The following is a 6698-nucleotide window of genomic DNA, read 5'->3' on the forward strand; positions in this document are numbered from 1 at the left end:
AAGCAATTTTCATGGGGATTGCATCTGGTGTAAAAGGATATCGTCTTTGGTGCCTAGAGACCAAGAAGACAATCATTAGCAGGGATGTCACCTTTGATGAATCTACCATGTTGGGAAAGGTGACAACAGAACAAAAGAAGAATGGTACTCCAAAAACAGGTGGAGTTTGAAAGGAAGATTGTTTTTCCAGCAAATGATGAAGAAAAAACTCCTATGGTAGATGAGGAGTCAGATGAAGAAGAGGTTCATATCCAAGAACCTCCACAGCAACTTGAATCAATTGCATTAAGAAAGCCAAAGAGGACAACCATAATGCCTGCTCGTTATGTTGATATGGTGTCCTATGCATCTCCAGTTGCAAGTGATGATATTCCTACCACTTATATTGAAGCAGTCAAAGGTTCAGAAGAAGATAAGTGGAGAAGTGCCATGTCCGAAGAAATGGAGTCCCTTAGAAGGAACCAGACTTGGAAGTTAGCAAATCTTCCAAAGGGAAAGAAAGCAATTGGGTGCAAATGGGTATATGCAAAGAAAGATGGATTTCCTAACAAGTCAGAAGTACGCTACAAAGCAAGGTTAGTAGCCAAAGGTTATGCTCAGAAGGAAGGAATTGACTACAATGAGGTGTTTTCTCCAGTTGTAAAACACTCTTCCATCCGTGTTCTGTTGGCTTTGGTGGCACAATTGGATATGGAACTGGTTCAAATGGATGTAAAGACGGCATTTTTACATGGAGACTTGGAGGAGGAAATCTATATGACTCAGCCTGAAGGGTTCAAGGTTGCTGGAAAAGAAAATATGTTTTGTAAACTTGAAAAATCGTTGTACGGATTGAAGCAATCACCAAGACAATGGTACAAACGATTTGACAAGTTTATGTTGAGGCAAAAGTACACAAGGAGCAAGTACGATCACTGTGTGTATTTGCGCAAGCTGCATGATGGATCTTTTATATATCTTCTTCTTTATGTTGATGATATGTTGATTGCTTCCAAGAACAAAGAGGAAATTGAGAAGTTAAAAACTCAATTAAATGGTGAATTTGAAATGAAGGATCTTGGTGAAGCAAAGAAGATTCTTGGCATGGAGATAAGTAGAGACAGAAAATTGGGAAGACTTTGTTTAACTCAGAAAGAGTATTTGAAAAGGGTACTAAAACGTTTTGGCATATCTGATGAATCCAAACCTGTTAGTACAACACTTGCTTCTCATTTTAAACTCAGTGCAAATTTATCTCCAAGAGATGCAGCAGAGAAAGCCTACATGTCTAAAGTTCCATATGCTAGCGCTGTTGGAAGCTTAATGTATGCTATGGTGTGTACAAGGCCTGACATTTCATATGCAGTAGGGGTTGTGAGCAGGTACATGCATAATCCAGGAAAAGAGCATTGGCAAGCTGTGAAATGGATTCTACGGTACATTCTGAACACTGTAGATGTTGGTTTGGTATTTCAGCAGGAACAAGATGGTCAAAATGTGGTTGGATATTGTGATTCCAACTATGCTGGAGATCTGGATAATCGTCGATCAACTACTGGCTATGTTTTTACTTTGGCAAAAGCACCGGTATGTTGGAGGTCTACTTTACAGTCAACTGTAGCTTTGTCTACAACAGAGGCAGAGTATATGGCTTTGACAGAGGCTGTGAAGGAAGCAATTTGGCTTCAAGGGTTGCTTGGTGAATTAGGAATTCTACAAAAGCATGTGAAGGTGCATTGTGATAGTCAAAGTGCAATCATGTTGGCAAAGAATCAAACTTACCATGCAAGGACGAAGCATATTGATGTTCGTTACCACTTCATAAGAGATTATCGAAGAAGGTGGAGTGGCTATCCAGAAGATAAGGACCACAGAGAATCCAGCTGATATATTGACAAAGGTAGTAGATTCAATCAAGTTCCAACACTGTTTGGACTTGATTAATATTATCAAAATTTGAAGACTGCATTGGTAGACACTATCAAAGATGAGAGATTTGAAAATATGAAATTTGCCAAGGTGGAGATTTGTTGAATATGGTGTGGCAAATTTAGTCCCACATCGAATAAGTTTTTTTTGATGTGGCCAAATTAGTCCCACATTGGATAGGTTTGGGAATGTGTAGTGCCTTAGGTTCTATATATAGAAACCCTTCCCTTCACTTTGAAATCATCCCAACTACAAGTTCATTTGTAACTTCTAAGGCTTGTAGTTTTCTCTTCTCTCTCTATTGTAATATTTCTTAGTGAAATATATTTGGTAGTGTCCGAGGAAGTAGGCATAATTGGCTGAACCTCGTTAAATTCTTGGTGTTCTTTCTTTCTTGTTTTGCTTTTGGTTTAAAATTTGCTAGACGTTTCCGCAACAGTATGATCATCGCAGTCCATCCACATGGAAATAGAAGGGTAAGCTAGAGTTCAAAACTCAATCATACAAGTACAGAATAAAATCTATACTATACATCATCCAACTATCAATCATGTTCATAGAGTCACACCATACATTCTATCCAATACTACTCATGCATAAAATACAATCCACCAATCATGAAGACAAACACCACACTTCATCATATTAATAATCATGCAATAAATGCATCTCATGACAGATATCAATGCATATCAATCATCTAATGCGTCGTTATGCATTCACCTAGGAGATCTCCCTAACAATAGAGCTGTATAAGTGACATTCCATCCTACCGAAACCACCCTAACCATTTTCAAGCCCAATGTGCCTGCTCGGTCACAGCTAAACAACATATAATCCTCACTCGGGTTTACTCGGATGATGTCACTTACACAATTGGAAGTCCAGATCCACCGTCAAGTATAGCACAACTAGGTACGGGCTTACCACGACCTTGACATGCATAACCAAGTCAATTGTGGAGTTCGCCCACCGACTATCCACAAGGATCCACGCACCTTCCCGAGTACTTGGTTAAGGGAATAACCCTCGACCTCATACCCCGCTCCAAAACTAGCTAAGGACTTAGAGGAGACTCACCCAACCCTGTGGCCTACCTGAGCACCACTCTCCCAAATCCAGTGGCCTACCTGAGCACCACTCTCATATATTAGTGGCCTATCCAAGCACCACTCTCAAGAGACTCTGTGTGAGCTCTTCCAGTTCAAAAATATCTTTCCTCTCCTCAAGTCCTAGGCTAGACTCATGCCATAAGGCATCACATGCAATTATGCATCATACATCATACATGGTCTGCCCACCATCATGATCAACAATCATACACATGTCATAAGACATCACATGCAATAATGCATCATACATCATACATGGTCTACCCACCATTATGATCAATAATCATACACATGTCACAAGACATCACATGCAATAATGCATCATACATCATACATGATCTACCCACCATTATGATCAATAATCATACACATATGAACATATACTCATGCCATATCATATTTAAACATTCATATATATTATCACTATGCATACATATGAATCACACCTCACCATACATCATATATCATACATACATGATCCAAAACTTCAACTTAACATGTATTAGCATCATTTCATTCATAAACATACTCACGCTTGGTGTCCTTGAGATAGAGACTCCTAAGAGTCTCCATGCCTGACGCAACCAAATCACGCCTGGCCTAACATCCAACCCGAGAGCCCTAAGCTCTTCCACGCCTGGCGCGCTCAACCTGCGCCTAGCCTAATCCCAGTCAGAGAGTTCAAAACTCTCATCCAAATTAACAAATCCAACCACATGCAAACACAAAACACAATGCATAGACTCCATACAACTCAAAATAAACTTCAATCTCACATGCATCCAACCTATGCATCAAAATCATCAAAATCTTCCTTTTTCTCAAAACCCAAAAAATGAGCGAATTCTCCGATCCAGCCATGGATCCTCGACTTTCATGCATCAATTGAGTTTCTAAACTCACATGCAACTTAAACAACAAACATTCTAGCTTCCCTCACTTGAAGATTGGCTCAAAATAGCCAATAACTGAGAAGAAGTAGAATTTCCTTCCGAAGCTCAACCCGGAACTTCAATCCTCCCAAAGCAAGCTTCCTAATCTGAATTTCAAGAAAAGACAGAAGGCATTAGTGTTTTAGAGGAGAAAAAGAATCATACAGAGAAATTTGGGAGAGAAAGAAGCTCACAGACCTAGAGTCCTTCTCTCTAAAACTTCTTTCTAAAAACCTCATTTTCTCTTCAACCACACAACCCCTATTTATAGAAGTTCCGGAGTGGCCAGAACGGCCTGTTTCGAATCCGAAACGGCCCGTTCTGCACCCCTTCATCATGTGCAAAAATTACATGCAGAACGACCCGTTCTGAAACTAGAACGGTCCGTTCTGGGATTCATCCAGAACGACTCGTTCTCCATCCAGAACGGCTCGTACTCCCTCCAAAACGTCCCTTACTCCCTCTAGAACTTCCTGTACTCCATCCAGAATGGTCCGTTCTCAACTATAATTTACAGGTCAATTTAGTAATTTGGAACGGTCCGTTCCAAATTAGAAACGACCCGTTCTGGACTACTAAATCACTCATATTGGGTTTTGGGTCTTCTAAAATAACCTACTACGTTACATTCACTATGGTTGTATTGAATAAATTGGTCATTGGAGGTGATTTTCATGTAGTTGCATGGGTGACGACATTTGATATTGTTTTTGTTGTTGTGTTGTATTATTATTGAGCACTATGCATTGTATAACTAGTAATAGAGATTTTCACTCTGTTTTGTTGTCATTGTCATTTACATATAGATATGAAGAATCTTTTATCCCGAGAATATCCTTATTTTTGTGTGTATGATTAGTGTATTTAATACAAGAGTATACTAGAAGTAGGTCTTGAGAGCAACAAGTGATGGTTGGATGAAATCTTATTTATAAACTGATATATAATTTAGTCAACTATTTTTTTTTTACTGAATAAAAGGATTATAAATTTATTAATAATAAGTTTTATTGAGAAATTAATTACAATTAATTATGAAATCTTATTATATAAAGATTTTAACGTTAGAACAAGTTTTCTCACAAAAAAAAGTTGGTCCAAATTAGGACATAAATCAATTAACTATTTTTTATTTAATAAAATAATTATAAATACATTAATAATAATATTTTATTTATAAATTAATTATAATTAATTATAAAACGAAATTATAGACAAAAATAATTGTACGGAATCCGTTGAATATTCATTATGTTTATTTAGTTTTAAATAAACTTTTATAAATTAAGTTGTTGTAGTAGATTCTAGAGTGTTAATAATTTCGGTTAACATTTCTTAAGGGGTGTATTTGTCTAAAATTTAAAAATATATTTATATTATAAAGTAATATTGTGATATTTAGACTTTTTTTATATATAAAAAAGTCATGTGATACTCAATTAAAACAATAAAAAAATTTTAAGAATGTATCAAAATTTAGTGATATTTAATTAAAATAATCATAATTTTTTTAAAAGTAAGCAAAATTTGATAGTATTCAATTACAATTTTTTTTACTAAAAAAACTATTTTTCAGTGAATTATTTATTTTCAATGAATCTTGTAAGATTTTTTTAATAAAATCTAAACCAACTTATACACCTATGTATTAGTGATAATCAATATTTATCGTTTGGTTTAAACCTATGAAGAGACAAGTTAATGTGAAATTGGGGTTTGTGTGACTATTCCAGCATTGTGAGCATACCAAAATAAAAGTGGGCTTTAGTTTCATGGTCTGCTACTTTAGCCAGGAAAAAATGGAAAGCATGCAATTGGGTTGGGTTCTAATGGATGTAATTGAGGATTGGGTCCACACAGCAGTGATATAAGCAAATCAAAGAATCAACGTGGGCCTAAGTATGGGAACCTTATCTTAAATTTATTAATAATACTAATAGGGATATAATAAGAAACATACCTTCATGTGGATCACTCCATATAATAATGCTTCCGATCAATAATGAAATTACTATATTAATATTTTTTTTTTGTTTTAATACATTACACATGGGTTGGTTGGTTAAGTACTTAAGTGTCTTTTGTTTGTTTGTATTTTTAGATGTTAAGAGGTTTTTGCTTGCAAATAAACTAGAGAACACGATAAAACCAAGAAATATGTTGTTGATATCGAAAGATTATAGTGTACTATAATGTGTGTCAAGTATATCAACAAGTCTCTAATTTTCAATTCTAATTAGATTATTTCTCTTATTACATTAGATACATCTAATTATATTACATAATAAATATATCAAACCTACAAAAAAATATAAAAGAATAAATATAAAAAAAATGTTCTACCCAAGTGTCTTATAAAAATTTAAATTTTCAATTTATACAACTCATGGACATAATGTTCTGAAATTCAATAAAATAAGCTTCCAAAATTAAGTTTCAGGAATGTAGTTAAGTGCATTCTAGTTCTAGAAATAAAATTTTGGAATTCATATTTGATTCTCTACATAAAATTCTGGAGTTTTAATTTCAAATGCATTTACTAATATTTCAAAAATTAATTGAAAATTATTTTAAAATTAAAATTTTAGAATGTTTTGTAAAGAATTAAACATACAGTCTAGCTAGAATTTTTTTAATTCCGAAATTAATTTAAATATATTATGTATTTCAAAATTAAATTCTAGGTTTTTAATTCCTGAATGCACTTGCATACAATTCGACATTAACTTTCAAAATGATTATAATG

Source organism: Cajanus cajan, chromosome 4 (assembly GCF_000230855.2).
Source record: "Cajanus cajan strain Asha chromosome 4, NIPB_CcT2T_4, whole genome shotgun sequence".
NCBI lineage: Eukaryota > Viridiplantae > Streptophyta > Magnoliopsida > Fabales > Fabaceae > Cajanus > Cajanus cajan.